Genomic DNA, 20,897 nt, shown 5'->3' with positions numbered 1-20,897 from the left:
TAAAAAGAGGATAACTATTTTAAATCACTGTTATATTCTAGATCAAAATGCTACTTCTGTAAATACTGCAATAAACGAAGGAAATATTCAGTACAAAAAACATGTTTAAGGATGAAAATCTTTCTTGGCAATTTGAATTAATAGGCAACAAAAAGGGTTGTTTTATTTTTTCAGTTGGAAAACATTTTTTTCTATATCTTTCATTGCACTGCAGTTTATACTTTCATTAGATATCCTGACTGCAAAACATCGTTTCTATTGTACTTCAATTCTATTTCGAGTCTATTTTGTATACATGCATATACAGGTATGGGATCCCTATCCGGAAACCCGTTATCCAGAAAGTTCCGAATTACGGAAAGGCCATCTCCCATAGACTCCATTATAAGCAAATAATTGTAATTTTTAAAAGTAATTTCCTTTTTTTCTATAATAATAAAACAGAAGCTTGTACTTGATCCCAACTAATATGTAATTAATCCTTATTGGAGGCAAAACAAGCCTATTGGGTTTATTCAGTATTTAAATGATTTTTAGCAGACTTAAATGATGGAGATCCAAATTACAGAAAGATCCCTTATCCGGAAAACTCCAGGTCCCAAGCGTTCTGGATAACAGGTCCCATACCTGTTATAGTCATTTCGGGTATAGAAGTTTAGCATTCAAATATAAGGGTTGATTCACTAAAGTGCGATTCACTAAAGTGCCTTTTTGCATTAAAATTGGCGCAAAAAAACGTGCGATTCGCTTAAGTATTATCGCATGCGTTAAGTCACATATCACATGTGTTAAATAGCGTGCAACTTTGCAGTGTGATTTATTTAATTATGTGCTGGCCCTAGAGTGATGTAGCCTCCAGTTTGCAGGGAAATGGTCATTTTCAAAAAAAGTAGTTTTACGAACGTAATGGTGTGTATGGCTAATATGGCGTGCACACGATAAGTAGGGAACGTGCGTTACTTAGTGCACGCAACAAGTAGCGTGCTGCATTAATTAGCGCGCGTTGCTCCAAATACCACACGAAAATAGTCTTAGTGACTTAAATAACACAAACAGCATCGGGTCTAAATTAACGCAAATATACTTTTAGTGAATTGTGCGTTAAGACACGAAAAATAAGACGCAATAAAATTTTTAACGCATGCTATAAATAGCGCTCGTTTTATCGCACTTTAGTGAATCAACCCTATAGTGTTGTCATTTGTCCTAACTATAATTCAGGTAAAATGAACTTAACTTATTTAACTTAACTTATAACCCATATAAAGATGTTTGTGTCAACACAATATTTGCTTTCTTCCTATGTGCTCTATAACCTCCAAAAGTTGGCCACTATGTGTTATATGGCTAGGGCAAATCCTGTCTCTGTGCATAAGCCCAGTTGACCCAGTAGTTAAGCAGCCAAATGATCCAATAGGAGAGCGGCCTTGCAGAACTGCGGTCCTAGACTTGATCCCAGCTAGGGCTCTATCTGCAAGTAGTAATTCTACCCCCCCCCCCCCCCCCGTCTGTATTAACTTCTTCCTGGGTATTTTGATTCCCTTCTGATAACACTGAGCATAGTGTGTATAAAGGTGATAGGGATAGAGACAGTAAGCTTCACTGGGACAGTGAATGATGTAAAATCTCTGTAAGATTTGTGGAATATGTCAGTGCTATATAAATATAGAATAATAATAATAATACTCTATGTCCCAAACAGTTCTTGCTGACTATTGTCAACAATATGACTTGTTAACAATTAAAATAGCAATTTATGAAGGTAATAAGAACAGTTATACAGTAAATAGTAGGGAATACAAACACTACAAGAAGAGCTCTCTCCAGACACAGTGGAAAATGAAACATGGCAAATGGTAATCTGAAAGTTTTATATTCTAATCGAGTGTTAAGTCTTTTTACATTAGTGGAAAAACCCTACAAAAATAGTCTGTATAGAAAGTATATCTGAATTCCACCTCTAAACATGGAATTACACATTTAACTGCAGAATGATTTTGTTGTTTCTGTGCTAAAAGGTTAATCCACTGCCAGTTTTAAAATGGCCATTAAGTGTACTTTAATTGTCAAATAGTGATAAAAATAAAATGGCAGCTCATCGAATAGCTGAAGCTCATCCTTTTATCCTGAAACATTTTTAGATCTCTGTGTCATCATCTTAGGTAGCTCAGTTAAAATGAAGAACTAAAAGAGCAGAGTAACATTGATTTTAATGAGCATATATGCAGATCCTTTCAATTAAACTTAAACTTGAGAATAAAATATGAAATTCAGTTGAACACAGGTGAGTCCTTATTTTCAAATAACTGCAGTTAAGAGACAGAGGACAGGAGCAAGACAGACTTTCAACACTGATGATTGAGGTCTAAATATCAAATATACATGATTTTTTGTTTTTGAAAAGCTATCAAGATTCTTATTCTGTCCTTTATCATCTCAAGCTGTCAAAATCTTGAGCAGAAAAAAACTTATATTTTACTATATATCAATGTATCTGTTCTCTGTCTACATTAACTGAATATTGCTGCATATTGAATCTGTATGAGCAAGTACAACTATGGTATCTCAACCCACTGGAAGTGGCTTGATCTGAGTCATTTCACAATATACTTTGCTAAATATATTACGAACAAATGATTATGTGGTCACCCAAACCTAACCTATCTACTTCCAACATGAACACTTTCTAAATACTTTATAGATACACCACCACTCCCTCTGGGGACATTAGAGATAGCCAGGGACATGATGAATAAAATGGGCAATATTGTCACCAATGGGGTAGACACATGCACTAAGTTCAATGAATCTGTGAATTTCAAGCCAATATTAATATCACTATTAAAGGAACAGTAACGCCAACAATTAACTTTTAATGTACTGTTGTCCTGCCCTGGTTAAACTAGTGCTTCAGAAACACTACTATAGTTTATAAAAATAAACTTCTCATTTAAATAAGAAAAGGTTCAGGTTACAAAGCAGATAGCAGATAAGCCATTTAGCCCTATTTTAATTGCCTCCATTGCTACAAAGCAGCTTGCTTATATAAACTATAAACTATAGTAGTGACACATAAGATTTACCAGTGCAGGGTAACAGTACATTACATTTTAATTACTTTAAAGCACTTTTACTTTTTGATGTTACTGTACTTTTAAGCACCTCTTCAACTCCAGTTTCTTTTTGTTGTTTTTATAGTGAAGCAGTTACCACACTAAAACATGCAGTGTCACTGCTTGGCATGAAAGGGACTTTTATATTTTCTAACACGATCCAGAAGTCTGCTTTCTTCCAGACCATCTTAGACTGTCTAGATTACATCTTTGCTTCCTTCTTACTACTCATTTGCCAACTATAAACAGTGGTAAACTATATATTTGTTCATTAAATATATTACAAATGTGCATAAATAGTAACCTAGAAGCTTCCTTTTAGTCACTTATAACTAGGTAGATTTTAGGGGCCAGAGACTCTCAGGGGCCTTCTTTCTGACCAATCTGTGATTTTTGCTAACAGTAAATTCAGTATATGTGTAACAGCCATGGGAGACAAATTTCTCCCACCCAGTTTAACTGATTTTGGTTTCCTGTCACACATACAGTGTAATTACATCCCTAACAAATACCACTGCATAATGGCCCACTATTTACAGGACCACCCTTGGAACATAAACCCCCAGTTTGGAAAGAACAGATTTGAGGGCCCCCGCCTTTATTGTTAATTCCTTGCTACCAAAAATCAAAAAAGGAAAGGGTAAAATATTATACTTATAAAATATAAGTAGATGACTTATGCAGTCAATGTCTGCATTAGGTAATTTTAAAATGTATTCTTCAATATAGTAGCTCTACACAGACCTAAGATTCCCAGTACTATTACTATCAGCGTTCCCCAAGAATCTGGACCTTTGGACCATGCTGTTTCATTTAGGCCACTAACCTTCTAGATGCTTATTTCATATGTATCTATGACAGCAAATAGACAGCTGAGCACACCCTGACTCTGCTCTAAGCACCCCAGAGATGCCAGCCAAACAGTCTGGGCACCAGTCCTCTATAATGTTGCAAAGAGTTGCTGAATTAGTAAGTCAGTCTACACACAATATGCTTCAGGCCCTTCCCCTTTTTCATTTGCTCTATTAGGTGCTATTTAATGCTTTCCTAATGATAATAGTACTTTATCTTTCACTCAGCAAAATAAAATAATTAGTGGGATAAAGATTCTGGAACACAAGTTTTTACAACAAGGTCCCTTGATGCAGCAATGATTGCCCTTTTTCCAGAAGGTGAGGATAGTCAATCATATTAAAAAAAAAAAAAACTATTATAATTGTGCTCTGTTTCATTATAGTAATTAATATTAAAATACTTTACTGGAATGAAGGCTGAAACAGCAGCAGTAAATCAAATAGCCTGAGAAATTGAAAACTTTTTACACAGTCAGTAATAAAGACAAATGCAATGAATTTGTCCCTAACTAAACTTTTTTACTTAATATTTCATGCCTCTGATGAAATATAAAGCAAAAAAGGGGGAGAAGCCTTAGGGTGTAATCCCTGATGTATCAATCACTTGAGCATTACATTCCTGGAGATAGATTTCTCAGCTATAAGTACATTGGATTTAAGCTGTTCTAGTATTTGTGTAATTCCTTAAACCGTATAAAATATATCCATAACCTTTTCAAAAATTTGTGTTTTTCACTCATCTATGGGATGGCTTGCTGCCAGTTCCATCACCTTGAACAATCACAAGTTGGCTGCATGAATGTTAATAAGCTCAAATGCCTACTTGCTTATAATCATATCTCTGATGACTTGATGTACCATAGAATTTAGATTCTAAAGATGCAGGAGGAGGGTTGATAAAAACAAAATCAGTGCTTCCGAGACAAGCAGAACTAAAAAGAAACACAGAAAAATTCTTATTGTAATTTAGAAATAGAAAGTAGAGGCGAGAGATAATTTAACCATTCATATATTTTTTAGTGGATTAAATCATAATAATATTAATAACAGTTTGTTACAGAGTTAATTTGGAAAGTACTGTATTTTGTTTTCACATGAGTTTTAATATTTTCTAAACTGACATCCAACGGGACTTGAGACTCAATGCAGATTTTTTATTACATTGGCCCTGCCTTATGGCTCTGAAACCCCAATGTTCCCAGTTACCACTATATTACTTATATTACCTTTTCCATCCATATAGAACTTTTATCTAGTAGTAATGTGCTGGTATCTTAGGTTCTCTATCATATTATTGTGCTTTTTAGGTCCTTCAAAGTCCTGGGGCCTAGCACATGGTTTTTATGCAACTTTCCTAGACTATTGCCTGTTTTTGTGTAAATTCCAAAGTAACTTTGGGATGTGAGAATGTGAGAAATTTACTTTGAGCTCAGCATAGCTTTTATGAAACATCTTTATAAATACTTCAGTAAGTTAAATATACCCCCGTGGTCTGCTGTAAGCTAGTTTTTGGCCCACACTGATGCACTAAAAGGTTAAATCTTAAGCTTCTGCTTAAAGGGGTATGAAATCCATAAATGCTTCCACACAAGGCTACAAACTAGACAAACTGTTGGGAAAACAGTAGCCTGAGACTAAATTAGCAATAACTACTATAGAGTTAATTAACTAATAGATATTAAACTAAATGTACAGGTATGGGATCCCTTATCCAGAAACCCATTATCCAGAAAGTTCTGAATTACGGAAAGGCCATCTCCCATAGATTCCATTATAAGCGATTAATTAAATTTTTTAAAAATGATTTCATTTTTCTACGTAATTATAAAACAGAACCTTGTACTTGATCCCAACTAAGATATAATTAATCCTTATTGGAGGCAAAACAATCCTATTGGGTTTATTCAACATTTAAATGTTTTTTAGCAGACTTAAGTTATGGAGATCCAAATTACAGAAAGATCCCTTATCTGTAATACCCCAGGTCCCGAGCATTCCAGATAACAGGTCCCATACCTGTACTGTGTTATATAAGAAACTAACCCCCATATGTAATAAAAGGCACTAAGCTTGCCAAGTGCAGTAACCCATAGAAACCAATAAAATGTTCGTTATTAAACAGGTGACCAGTAAATTCTACCTGCTGATTGGTTGCTATGGGTTACTGCTCCTGGGCAAACTTAGTGCCTTTTATTACATAACCCCATAAAATGACAGATGATTATAATGTAATTAGTAATGAGTGAAAAATTCGCAAAACAAAGAAAAATTTGTGAAACTATGAAAAATCAGCAAAATGCATTTGACCTTTTAGTTGTGTGCATCTTTTTTTTATGCGACCGCAACCATTTTGACGCAACTGCACCCATTTTGTGCGACTGAGTCTATTTTTGTGAGAATTGTTTTTGCGGCGAATTGTAGCAGAAAATTTCGCAAAACAATTTGCCAATGGCAAAATGTGGAAATTTGCTCTGAATCCATGCCTGGCTCTGTTAATACATGGTCCACATTTAATTTTCTGGCTCCCAGAACATAAATGCCATAGTGTGGATACCAAAGTCCCTAAGTGTGTATGATCTACAGCAGTGTCCAACTGGCGGCCCGCGGGCCGCATGCGGCCCGTGACCCCCCTCTATGTGGCCCCCCACCTGTCTGGCTGCTTTGATGGCTTACCTTTGTGTTAGCTTTAAATGGTATCAGTACTGAGATTAACTGGCCCCCTGCATGGTTCTCACCTCAGATTCAGGCTGTAATCCCCCTGTATTGTTTAAAAATGCAATCCCCTGTGTTTTTCACACCTTTTAATACCTGCATTGTTCACCCCCTGCAGTGTTCACACCTCAGGCTCAGACTGTAATCACTCCCATTGTTCACTTCTTCACACCTCAGACATAGGTACTGTAGGCAGAGTATGGCACATACAGCCAGCATAGGGCAGGGAGAGTATGGCACACAGAGGCAGCATTGGTCAGGGAGGGTATGGCACACACAGGAAGGGTAGGGCAGGCAGAGTATGACACACACAGTCAGGGTAGGGCAGGCAGAGTATGGCACACACAGACAGCATAGGACAGACAGAGTGCTGCCTGTGTGTGCCATACTCTGCTTGCCCTATGCTGCTTGTGGGAGGTGAACCTGGCAGGGGTTTGTTGTGGGAGTTTGTTAGCAGTTGGAAATAGCCATTAAATGGTCCCTAAGGTGTGTAATTATGTACTGGGGGTTGCTCTGCTATCCACAGGGGAGGAGGAGGCATATGGAATTTAAGGGTATATCTTAATATGACATAATTCTTTCACATATGAATGATGGTTGATATCCCCACAGTGAGGACCAAGCATTTGGGATTTTGCTGTGCTACCACCATTGTGATAAAATAGGTGTGGTTTGAAGTGGGTGTGGTTTCAAAAAGGGGAGTGGCCAAAACTGGCTTCCATTAGCGGCCCTCCACCATGTATGCTAGAGAAATTCCGGCCCTCGGCACCGTAGAAGTTGGACAGCACTGATCTACAGCAATAAAAGGCTTGAGCATATAACAAATGAGAAATTAATTATTACAGGTAAATAACATATTCCCTTTTGAGAATGTAACTGAGTAAACAAGTTTACTACTAGTACCAGTGTAGTGCAGGCAGAAATATGTGTTGAAACATCAATCTAGGGTAACGTAGGGTGTTTTACTTCAAGGTGTCTGACCAACTCACAATGGAAAGTGAGTTGCACTCAGCATGACATTATGTAGCAGAGAGAAACTTCCTTTAAGTCACGTGGAGATCCACTAAAGGTCTCACTGAGAAAGATGGGAAATCCATAGTCCTGATCTAGGTACTAAAACTACAGGAATTACTACCGTAGCAACAACTCAACACATCTTAAGATCACTGTTTTCTACCTGGTGGTGCATATATGGTAAATGCATTAAAGCAAAACCCCTTACTTGTAAACAAGTTCTTGTACTTGTACAAAGTAAAACACACTCACCGAGAAGGGAGAATCATACAGTGGAGGTTATTCATTTTAGGCAGATCTAAGTAGCCATTTACATGTGGCTTTGCCATCTCCTTCTGCTGATACTATTGTTTTTGCTCCATTCTAAATCGTATACCAGCTGACATATTTTTGAGTGGAAAAGATTTAATTTATTTGGGACTTGACATGATTTTGAGCTCAAATCCAAATGGAACTTTATTTTAAACTAAGGTTTATCTTCGCCATTAATATCAAACTTGTATTTATTTTCTGACTATGTAGACAAACTATTGTGGCAATTGGATAATGTCATTGCCACAGTGCATGAGCATAATCAGAGGCAAACCTCTAGTGTTTGTGTGCATAAGTGTGTGTATAATGACTGTTAATAATCTACTTCAGTTCAATAATTCACATTCCAGGGCAAAGAATGTGGCACTCATCAATAGTTTTCACATAAACAGTCCCTTGACATACGAAGAATATAAAGCTAATAAAAAACACAAAACATGTAATCATCTTTTGTTCAGCGCATTGCTATGTAACATAGAAATGTGTTTGGTTTAAAAATAATGGTGTTTTTTCCTTTAATTCTATTTATGTTTGTAGTGTTTTCTTTGCTGAGTCGAAGAGATGGTTCAGTGAGAAAGCTGCACGCTCCGCAATACTTTAGAGACCAAGCAGTATACATATTAGCTGCTTAATGCTTTTGTACAATTCATCTAATAAGCAGGTTAAAAGAAGAAATCAGTAAGGCTCCACTGCTTCACTAGGCAGAAGTTAGAGGGTATGCACAAACCTCTCTCTTTCTCTCTCTGCTTGAAACTGCTGGCACAAACTCAAATTGTTAACACAACATTTAATTCTCTACTGTTTTTCAATGCTTGCACACTCCGTTGCACCTAAATCTCTGTCCAGGTTTTGGAAACATGTGTTTGTGAGTTCAGCAGGAACAAAAGGCGCTTTCTAAACATTTGTTTTATCATTTCACATGGGAGGAAAAATAAAAAAATATGTATTAAACAAGGTATATCAGGTGAAATGACAGCTGCGGCGTGGGAAGCATGTTTGTTCTAATCAATATTGATAACAACCAACATTAGCAGTGTTTTTTTGGTCTAAAAAAACAAACTGTTTAAAAAGTTGTAGAGATTAAATTAATTGTCTTAAATTAAATTATAATGTCCATTAAGATTGTCCATAGTTTAAGGGCTTGCTCAGCTCTTAATTGGTTTGGAGTTGGGACCAAGGAGGAAGCTAGAATATAAGCAGTACAACAGTCCAGAAATGTGGTACCAAAAGGGTTAATCGGTCTCAAAAACTTATTCCAGGCACAGGTCAGTTTAGGCAGCAAATAGGATGGTCAGAAACAGACAGGAAGGTCAAATACCAGTAGATCAGTCAGAAAAAACAATTTACAGCACACCCAGACCTTAATAAGAAAGTCCTATACTCGGGCATTTAACCCAGGTCTCTGGCTTGTATTTATATTACATTTTCTAAGCAAGTGCGATGACATCACGCATGAAGACCGCATCACTACTACGGTCATGGGCGCCATCTTTAACTTTACCACAAAGCAGAGTGCTCCTGACACATAGATGGCATGAATCCTGCAGCCCTAAAAGCACTTACTGATCACAGCTGATTATCCCTCACATCAGTCCCTGCCCTAGTAGAACTCATCACATTCACACAAACACTGTCCCTTAAGGAAACACACAGACATGGGAAGAGTATACAAACTCTTTGTAGATAGTGACCTTTTTAGAGATTAACTCAGAACCCCAGCAATGCAAGGTAGCAGTGCTGATGACTAAACCACTATGCCATTAAACATACTTGGTTCAAAATGCCTATGAAGGTTTTTATTCACCCAACTAATAATATATAGTATCCACAACTGAAAAGTCTAAAGCACTTGGATTTGCTGTGATATAGAGTTCTGATATTATAGGTTCAGAATCAAATGGAATGTCTGAGCCTTGTAATTTGTCACACTTCAAGGTGTTGTTCCCTTTCTTATCCTTAATAAAGATTTGCATTGTTTAGACCACTGTTTTTTGCCCCTTTATAGGTCCCTGGTAAGGCCTCACCTTGAGTATGCAGTGCAGTTTTGGGCTCCAGTCCTTAAGAAGGATATTTAAGAGCTGGAGAGAGTGCAGAGACGTGCAACTAAACTGGTAAAGGGATGGAAGATTTAAGCTATGAGGTTAGACCATCGAGGTTGGGGTTGTTTTCTCTGGAAAAGAGGCGCTTGCGAGGGGACATGAATACTCTGTTCAAGTACATTAGAGGGGATTATAGGCAGATGGGGGATGTTCTTTTTTCCCATAAAACCAATCAACGCACCACAGGTCACCCCTTTAGATTAGAGGAACGGAGCTTCCATTTGAAGCAGTGTAGGTGGTTTTTCACGGTGAGGGCAGTGAGGCTGTGGAATGCCCTTCCTAGTGATGTGGTAATGGCAGATTCTGTTAATGCCTTTAAGAGGGGCCTGGATGAGTTCTTGAACAAGCATAGTATCCAAGGCTATTGTGATACTAATATCTACCGTTAATATTAATGGTTGTATATATAGTTTATGTATGTGATAGTAAAGATTGGTAAGTGTAAGATTGGTAAATTGTGTGTGCTGGGTTTACTTGGAAGGGTTGAACTTGATGGTCTTTTTTCAGCCCTATGTAACTATGTAACTGTTCCTGTCTTTTTGTAATGGTGCAAGGCATATCTACCTGTGTGTGTTAATAAGTGGCACATGGTGTGAACCATTACAGGCATGAAGAATATCAGATGATTGTGACTATTAGCCTGCAAAGGCTTCTGGCATGGATGGTTTTCTGTTTAAATTGCCTATGTTGTAGATTGCAGAGCAAGATCAAGTTATTAATAATCCCCAATATTCCAACTACATGTTTCTTGACCAGTGATGATCGAATTTGAGGAAATTTGCTTTGCCTGTGAGTTAGCAAAATCTAGGAGATTTTGTGAACTCAGGGCAAACAGATGGCAAAATGTTTTGCCATTTCCTTTGACAGCCAGGGCAAGCAGGAGATGCATTCCAATCTCATTTACTGCATTTCTGCCCACAATACTTGTGCTGAGCAGGAGTGATCTCCTGGTGGGCATAAACATTGCAGAGAGAAATGACGGCCATTGGAGATTGTACTGCATCTCCTGCTTCCCCTTTGTAAATCTAATAGCATATATCAACAAATCCTCCAAAAATATCAGGTCCCTATCACTTAAATACCTAGTGGTCTATTTTATCAGGAGCTAATTAACCTAACTGTATGTTTTCAAGTTTGGGAGGAAACCAAGGTACCCACAGGGCAGGCAAGGAGACAAGGGAAGAACATAAATATGTAACCCCCTTTTGGCTGATAGACAAAAGTCCAGGTAGTGATAGAGCATGGGGTACACTGGACCTTTCCACAAGATGGGCCTTCGCTATGAGGAAAAGTATACTTGGATGGTGTTGTTAAACTCTCACTGCCAGATGAAAAATTAGTAATGGAAAAGAAGGAGTTCTTTTGCAGCAAACAGGAACTAACAACTTTTATTTTAACAACTTTATTGTCCAACAAAATGCCATGCAGGGTTATCACAAAGTAGATGTTGAGCAAATGGATTTGCAGATTCAGTGCAGAGCAAGCAGAATAAAGATGCACCACTGTGGAGAGTACCTTGGGTAGTAAAGAATGTCCTTAGAGTTTCTACCTATAGAAGCCTGGATCCCATACAGCAGACTTGGATCAGGGAGAATCAGTCTAAGCCTGATACTCATATCACTACTGTGGTCCCTTCACTAAGGAAGCAGAGCATGTAAAGAAGAATAATCCCTGCTATCTCTCCTGGTTGGAGCAAAGAAGCTGCTCTTACTATCTATAACTGACTATCTCAAGTTCCTAGAATGTGCTATTGCTAAAGATATCCTGCACTTACTAAATCCCTGTACGTGTGTCCATGCTTGTGTGACAAGCATTCTCCTAGTGGCAAATTGAGCTAATTAATCACACATCTTCATATTCATGTAACTTAGTTGGGAACGTGTTTAATGTGTTTTTTTTAATGAATGATTATGAAGTTGTGGGCAAAAGTTGTGGGGAAAGGCTTGTGGTTTTTCAAATCTCTGTGCATAATGATTTTTTTTTTAAAACAAAATCATCTATTAATCAATATTTTTATGTATATATATATATATATATATATATATTTATACATATATATATATATATTGGCAATAAAATACATGTAGAATGAAGACAGGCTTGTAAGCTTTTAATTCTCACATATGGTAGGGGCTTTAAGAAAATCTATACCTGTCTTTGCTAAAGGTCTACTTCTGTGACTTTATGTTTATATTAATAAGTAAGAATAACACCCTAAAGCTTATTTATAAACAAATCTTTGGTCAAGTTGTTTTCTTTAAGAACAGTAAAGTTGTAAAAAATTACTTTTCTATTTGACATATCCTATCCATATATTTGATATGTCCTCTCGTACATTATGGTACCTGTATATGTTAAATATAAATTCCATTTCAGAGTACAGAGTGAAAGAGAAGAGGACAGAGCTTAGCTCAGCAGCGTACATTAAAACTACTGGACCATTTAATGCTTAAATGAGAAATATAATAAAACAGCAACATGAAAGGCTTCATTTGCGATTCCCCACACAGTGCAAAAAAAGGCTGTAATTTGCCCTTTTTCGCACTTTCTCAATGCCTGCATAGACAGTGTTTAATTCACAAGAGGCGGACAGTTGTGTCTCCCACACACACGTCATACAAAATAGCAGGAGGCGCAGCACAAATCAAGGCCCTGAAGGCTTTAGGGCAGCCCTTAAGAACAAAGCTGGGGTGTTAAAAAGCATGCGATAAATAAGTACCGATTCATCAGTCATTTTGAATGCATTAATCCGCATATTGCATGCGGAAAAAAAACGCATCATCGCAAAGCGTTATTTCTAACGTATTGCGTTAATTAGCAAATAGAAATAGTACTAACGAATGATTCACAAACGCATATGAAGAGTTATACGCAGAAAATAACGCTTTAATATTAACACCTACTTGGGGCAGGCGGTAATTATAGAAAAGTACAGTTCTTGAGCTTTTGGCAACACAATATGGACTTTGCAGTGGGATTTTTTCAAGTCTGTGTTGTCCCTAGAGTAATGTAGCCTCCAGTTTGCAGGGAAATGGACATTTTCAGAACAGTAGCTTTCAGAAAGTAATGGTTACGTACGTAATATCGTGCGCTAATATTGCAAGCGGCGGGAAATAACGCACGTGGCAGAAAATAATAATGCAAAGAATAACGCTTCTTAATTATGACAAATGTCCCTTTAGTGAATCGAGCGTTAAGTCGCAAAAAAAAGTGATAAAAATTTTAACGCATGCTATAAATAGCTCGTTTTATTGACCTTTAGTGAATCGGCCCCCTGGTCTTTTAAGAAGACACATTTCAATCTTGTTATTACAGAAGCCCTTATGCTGCACCACATCTGCAAAGAACATAGCCCCTGGAATATGTTGATACTTTCTGAATATGCATTAATTTTACAGCTCCTCTAAAAGCTTCTTAGTCTCCATTTTAGCAAATACATACTATATACCTTTAAATCTCTATAAATCTTACCAGGGTGTACAGTAAACACATCTGAAAGATCTTGGACAAGAATTACCCCACTATCACTTTATATGGTTCTTTTTCGGTCTAAGGCAAGAGGAATGAATCTGGGAGTGATAGAAAGACAGTCTTTTTATTGGAAAGCAATAGAGGTCTTGAACAATGATTTGTCAACAAACACTTTGGGGACGATTTACAACAGACAGTTGTAATACACGGAGTAACATGGCTCGGCTGTTCTTCTTCCTATCAGTTCCAATATAACATTTCACAAAAGACAGAAACACACGGGTAGGAAAGATTGGATACTGCACTTTGGAGTCTTTAAATAGGCATGTTAGAGAATTCTCTGTACTAGATAAAATAACCCAGCGATTTATAGGCTCCACATAGAGGTATCATAAATCTTTGTAGATTATGAAGAGAAAATAAACCATTTTTTTATAAAAGTATACTTTGAAAGTTACTTTCTAGCAGGAATGAATACATTTCTATTTGCTTTTGTGGAAATACATTTACATAAAAGAACTGCATTTACTTGTTAAAGCCCAGAAACGGCACTATGAGTTACCTTTATAAGAAAGATTTACATTAGCTATCCGTCCAAAGTAGTTGTACACTATGCATTAGTACCCCAGGCACATACGAGAATGATGTAGTTGTCTTAAGTCTTAGAAGTTGATGCATTCAGTGTGTGAAATGAGGAACATTCCTCAGCTTGTGTTATACTGCCCTCTACTGCATATTCTATTTAATCTAAAATACGCTGCCAAGGATTCTGTGTTATCATTTTATATAAATCAGTCCTCATAGAAAATAATAAATGGGCCAACATGCTTCTACTGAATGTGTATCATACACATATGAATGTTTGCTTTTTTTAGTAAATTATTCTCTAAACTGGGCGTATGAAATTTAACTGGCAGACCATGAGTTAATATGGCTATTAGTCCGTAATTTATTTTTGTCTCTGTATTGCTTTGTAGGACACTACAATTACAGTTCTGTTACCATAAATATAATGGTATCTCTGTAAAAAAAATTGTGAATTTTGCTTACAAAAGCCAGGTACAGGTAGAGTTCCCAGTATACATTTACTAAAAGGAATGAGAGAAGGCCCAGTTTCTGCTTACTGTATCGCTTTAAAGTGGAAAGTCAGGATACAAGTAAAAATACTTGTTGGTCCAAGTATTAGCGGCCCCTTCCAAACACGGAATCGAACAGGCCCACACATTTGCCACCCTACAGGGGGCCCTCTGCTGCAATTTGACTGGTTAGAGCAGTTTGTGAATAACTTCCAAAATGTGAAAATAATTTCCAAAGGCACTTTAGGGCTCATGTACGTCCGCAAGTGCAGTTGTGGACCACTCTGATTAAAGGTACTTGGGTCAAAATGCTTTCCTTACAATATGAATAGTTCGGCACCATCCTTCCTGGCTTCCGTTATAAATTGAACGCTTCTGTGCCTATTGATGCTGGAGAACCCTGGAGTTAGGGCCACCTTCTGACAAGGCAGTAGCTACATGGTTCCCTTTGCAGTCAGCATCAATAGGTTCAGCATACTTAAACCAAAAGAATTGTGCGGAGATGTCACTCACATGCCATACATCAAAAATGGCACCAGGCTGACTTCCATGCGATTGCATTAGATTTTTGAGGGCTACTTTTGATACTATATTATACTCATGTCAGGAACTAAAAGAAGTACAGTGAGAATAAAAAGTGACAACAATACAGCCACACTAAGATGGGTATCACTATCTCCCGACCTCCCAACCTTGAATGAGATAATGGGTAGTAGGACTTATAGTTTTTAGGGGTAGTAGGACTTATAGTTATTAGGTTTAATTAATGTTTAAATGATCTTTCATTAGACCTAAGCTGTGAAGATCCAAATTACAGAAAGACCTCTTATACAGAAAAGCCCAGGTCTCAGGCATTCTGGATACAAATAAATATATAAATAAACAGTTGTATTAAAGATTCCACAAAGCTAAGTGACAAAGAGACAAGAGGATAGAGGTCCCTGTCCCATAGAGCTTACAATAGAAGAGTATTAAGTGCTACAGGTTACAGTAAGTGACACTGCAATATTATAATTATTAACATTTATTTATAAAGCGCCAACATATTCCGCAGCGCTGTACAATAAGTGGGTTTCATACATTGGACATACAGAGTAACATATAAAGCAATCAATAATCAATACAAGAGGTGAAGAGAGCCCTGCCCAAAAGAGCTTACAATCTACAAGGAGAAAGGGTTGAGACACAAGGTGTGGGAATGGGCATGACCAGAGTTGTGAGGTGTGGCACAGGGTATTGCTTTTAGCAGCACACTGAGGTCATGTTAAACTAGATTAGGGTAAGCTTCTCTAAATAAATGTGTTTTTAGAGATCTTTTGAAGGCAGAGAGATTGGGAGAAAGTCTGATAGTTTGTGGGAGTGAATTCCAGAGAAGGGGGGCAGCCCTTGCAAAGTCTTGAATGCGAGCATGTGAGGAGGGAATGAGAGAGGAGTTGAGGAGCAGGTCAGTAGGGAGTGTAACAAGCGGGTTGGATGGTACCTAGAGATAAGTTCAGAGATGTAGGGTGGGGCAGAGTTATGAACTGCTTTGAATGCAGTCATTAGAGTCATTAGTTTGAATTTTATCCTGGATGGTAGGGGAAGCCAGTGCAGGGATTGGCAGAGTGGCACGGCAGAGGAGGAGCGGTTAGAGAGGTGTATGAGCCTGGCAGCAGTATTCATTATGGACTGGAGAGGGGACAGTCTTTGGAGGGGAAAGCCAATTAAAAGGGAGTTACAGTAGTCCAGGCGAGATATTATAAGAGAGTGAATAAGAATTTTGGCAGCATCTTGGGTGATAAATGGTTGTATTTTGGAAATATTTCTTAGGTGAAAGTGACATGATTTGATAAGTGACTGGATATGAGAAGTGAAGGACATGGCAGAATCGAAGATAACCCCAAGGCACCGGGCCTGGGAAGATGGGGTGATGGTAGAATTGTTAACCTTTATAGATACCTCGTAAACAATGTGGGTGTTGGATGGGGGAAAGAGAACCAATTCAGTCTTAGAGAGGTTTAATCTAAGGTAACATTGGGACATCCAAGTGGAGATAGCGGACAGGCAGGAAGCGAGTTAGAAGCTCTGGGTTGAGATCAGGAGAGGAAAGATAAATCTGAGTATCATCAGCATAGAGGTGGTACTGAAAGCCAAAAGAATTGATTAGTTTGCCAAGTGAGGAGGTATAGAGAGAAAATAGTAAGGGGCCCAGGACAGAGCCTTGAGGAACCCCGACAGAAAGAGGCAGGGGAGAAGATGATGCTCCATTGTAAGAGACGCTGAAGAATCGATCTGAGAGATAAGATGAAAACCAAGATAAGGCAGTGTCACTAAGGCCAAGAGAGAGAGAGATAAGTGCCAGTTTGAAGTTCAGGTGCTATGCCAGTGTCCCAAGAGGTAGTCTTTATCCATGCAAAATACATTGGGGTCATTGGTATTTCACTGTGAATCCATGATTGGTAAAACATAGAAAATATATATAGAATATATTTATCCAACATTTTCCTGTATTCATTATTGCTTCTTGCTAGTAAAACTCTATTGTGATTTCTTTACAGAAAGAGGGTCAGGGTTGTACATTTCATACATGAAACTAGCAGAATTTATATGATAGTAGGAAAGTACTGTTGCAGCAAAGTCACCAAACAGAAACAAAATAATTACATTATTGTTGTATGGCCAACATTAGAAGGTAAACCTTTGCAGAAAAGTACAAGGGCAATATAAGAATAAGAATACAAGGTGCAAATGTGTGAAAAAAAGGAATATGAGAAAATGGAATGGCAAAAGAGAAAAATGGTGTAAAAGGCTTTACAAACAACTGCTACTTCCCTAATTCTACCCAAATCACCTTGCCTTGGCATGTTGGCTTGTCCTACAGTGGCTACCATATTATTATGAACATTTCTGGCCCTTGTACCACACTAAATTAATGTGAGGATATAGGCAAAGTGTGCCAGGCCTGTGAGCCCTTTAATCCAGCACTGCACATATTGCAGTTTGTTCTTCTTTAGTGAAATTCCTCTTAACATCCACAACCTACTAAAAAGCCTTCCCCCTGTAAAAGCAATTATAGTTCATTGACAAGCCTGGTCAATGAGAGGCAGAAATGTATATACATTTTTTTTATCTCTAGATCTTTCTTTTTCTCATTTAAGTGTTATGACAGTGTATGAAAAATAAATTTAGATAAACTATAATGATCAAAGCTGAAGATAAGTGCTGTCACAACAGATCACTCACGTCGCCCTTGACTGCAGAAATCTGATGTGACAGTATGCAGACAAGCCTGAGATACAGTAGCTTTAAACAGTATTGCCTGGGCTCTGTATTATGCACATTTGAAGACAGCAGTATTGCATTGTGTGACACAGCTTCTGGGACACAGCATACTAAAACTCGGGCAAGAATAGATAAGGTTAGGCTGGGTCACTGGGTCGCCATGATACCTTTTGATTAAATGTATTCTGTGCAGCCAGAAATACTGCTGATTTTTTAAAACATTACTAAGCCATTACCATTGTTTTTACATTGAATTCTATAGTTTAATATAGTACAACTCTAGCAAAAAAAAAAAAAAAAACATACTTTAGGAACATTACTAAGGTAAATGCACTATCGCAGCTGTCTAGAATACTACATGGAAAATATCAGCTAGCAAAATAGTATAGTATAGTTCCTTGTTCTTAAAATGATGGATTTAATTCTTTTGCTGAGCTGAGGTTCCTGAGATGTAATCTCACTCTATGTACCATAAAACATGACAAAGAAGGCTTAACATAAACATATCTGTACAGTTCCAACTGAAGTTGGTATTTTTTGGCTGCTGCCAAATAGGAAAAAATCTTTAACCTGGATCGCTTTATAACTATATACATAACTAACAGGGTATGGATTCTGTAGATATAGGGCGCATGAAGGGCCTTTTATAACTCATATTCTTTTGCACACCATTTGCTCCACATATAGTTAGACCTACTTAATTTTAATATTTCCAAACAAGTGTCTTTCCTGTGCAAGAATAAAGCAGTGTTATACTTTTTAATAAAAAGGTAAAAACAAAAATTTTAGTCAACATAATGCTTTTGTTAAGTCTATCTCATTGTTGGTAGTTTGGCTAAATTGGTTCTTGTGGTCCATAATTGTGCTATTTAAGGTCATCACCCTGCATTTGCAATTTCTCCAGTAAGTTGCTGGTATGTTGGGGTTGTATCAGTGTAGGAGTTTTTTGAATTTGTACCATCAGTTGTATTTTTAGTGTAATTGGAGTACTGTACTTATATACTGCATTCACCATTGGATCCAATAAAGTAATGGAGCTGTGATGTTTAATTCTGATTTCTGTTTTAGTTAGTTTTGTTGATGCATTTTTTTCTGTTAGTCTTTTGTAGATTGTTGCAATGCCTTTGGGGCTGTGTGAGGAGTGGTCATAGTTTTGAGGTATTCCTTCCACCAATTGGTTTGTTTAAGGTATGGAATATAAGCTTCTAAGGTCTCTATAGGTGTCTGTAGGGCTGGGTAATATGATAGTTAATTTGTATGTTAATACAGTGCTACAATGCTAATACAGCTGTGGTAGTATGCATTATGTCTGTTTGTCGTAGATAGGTGCCAGCGGCTGTTGCCTACATTATATATTGGAGGGTAAGGGGTGAGATTACGCTTTGCTCCTGTTGAGCCAGTGGACCATAGATGGTGTTGCCTAGTAGTACTTTTTTATATTGGGCATCCCGAACCCACCTGTAAGGGGCACATTTACTAATCCACGAACGTCCGAAAAGCGTCCGAATGCGTTTTTTTCGTAATGATCGGTATTTTGCGACTTTTTCGAGCGCTCAATACGAAAAAGTCGCGACAATTCGCGAAAGTCGTAATGGCTATGAAGAAGTCGCGACAATTCACAAAAGTCATAATGGCTATGAAAAAGTCGCGACAATTCCCGAAAGTCATAATGGCTATGAAAAAGTTGCGACTATTCATGAAATTTGTAATGGCTATGAAAAAGTCGCGACAATTCGCGCAAGTCGTAACGGCTACGAAAAAATCCGTGATTATCTGACAAAAAGTCACCAGTTTGAGTATGCTAGCAAGGTGGGCTGTGTCACATTGTTGCTTTTTGTGCATCTGATTAACTTTAGTCTGCAGCTGCCATTCTACTTTTTTATTTTCTATCTCCTGAATTTGGTGTTGAAGGTCTTGAATAGGTTTTGTATTCTTCACATGTCATATAGGGCACTTGTTATTAGTTAATCCTGGAATGTGTTTGCATGGTTGTTGGTTTCTTGATTGTAAGTTGGTTTTCCCAGGGTTTTAATGTTATCATGTTGAAGGGGAACACTGAAGTCTCCACCAATAGTGATATAGCCTGATTGCATATCCTCTAGTTTTTTAAGGGAGAAGGAAAAGTACACCAGCCTGGGTTACCCGCAAGCAAGCTATTAGTTTCCTCCCATTTTCTATCATGCAGGGTGAGTGAAAAAGCTGGCTTTTTTGTTAAAGTTCAGCTTTTCTTTCTACTGTGCATTTGCAAGCAGCGAGAAGAAAGAGGAAGGAAGAGGACTGCTCACTCGCAAATACCCCGGGCTGGTGCAGTTTTCTGCTAACAGGAGCACTGGCCCAGGTATCAGGTAAGTGATTACAATCACTGGGGGGTGTGGTAGGGCTGTATACACTTGCTTTGGTGTATGTTTGCTGGTATGATCTGAAGACAGTTATAAGGAATCTGCCCATTCTGTCTGGTCATTTGATGGGGTACTTTTTTATTGGTCCATATTGCTACTCCATATTTAAAATTCAGATTAGAGGCGTATATTTAGGAATTAATTTTGCATTCATTTTTAAGGGTTTTTGAGCAGTCAAGTTGGTCTTTTGTGGTAAGAGAATGTCCATATAGAGTTGTCTGGCCCATTTTGTGAGTTTTGCTCTCTTTTGTCTATTGAGATCCTTGGTAATTTATGATACTAATTCAATGACCATGTATATGTGTCTTAGTGTTGGTGAATGAGGCAAACTCACCCTTTTCCAGTTGCTGGATTGTGCCTGATACTGTCAGCTGGTGCTGTGCCTTGTAGTCAGCTATGGTTTGTCTCATAGTTGTCTTGTTTCAAAGTCCCGCTGGACTGCCATCAGTGTGGGAGAGAGGGGTATGGAATATGAAAGAGAAAGATAGAAAGAGAAAGTGTGTCAGACAACATTATGTTAACAGCGAAGCAGAGCTCCCGGATGTAGTAAATGGCAGCACCTTCAAATTCACCAACACAGAGACCC

Source organism: Xenopus tropicalis, chromosome 7, assembly GCF_000004195.4.
Source record: "Xenopus tropicalis strain Nigerian chromosome 7, UCB_Xtro_10.0, whole genome shotgun sequence".
In the NCBI taxonomy this organism is placed as follows: Eukaryota; Metazoa; Chordata; class Amphibia; order Anura; family Pipidae; genus Xenopus; species Xenopus tropicalis.
The sequence above is the reverse complement of the archived record's forward strand: the minus strand, read 5'-3'. Positions refer to the sequence as shown.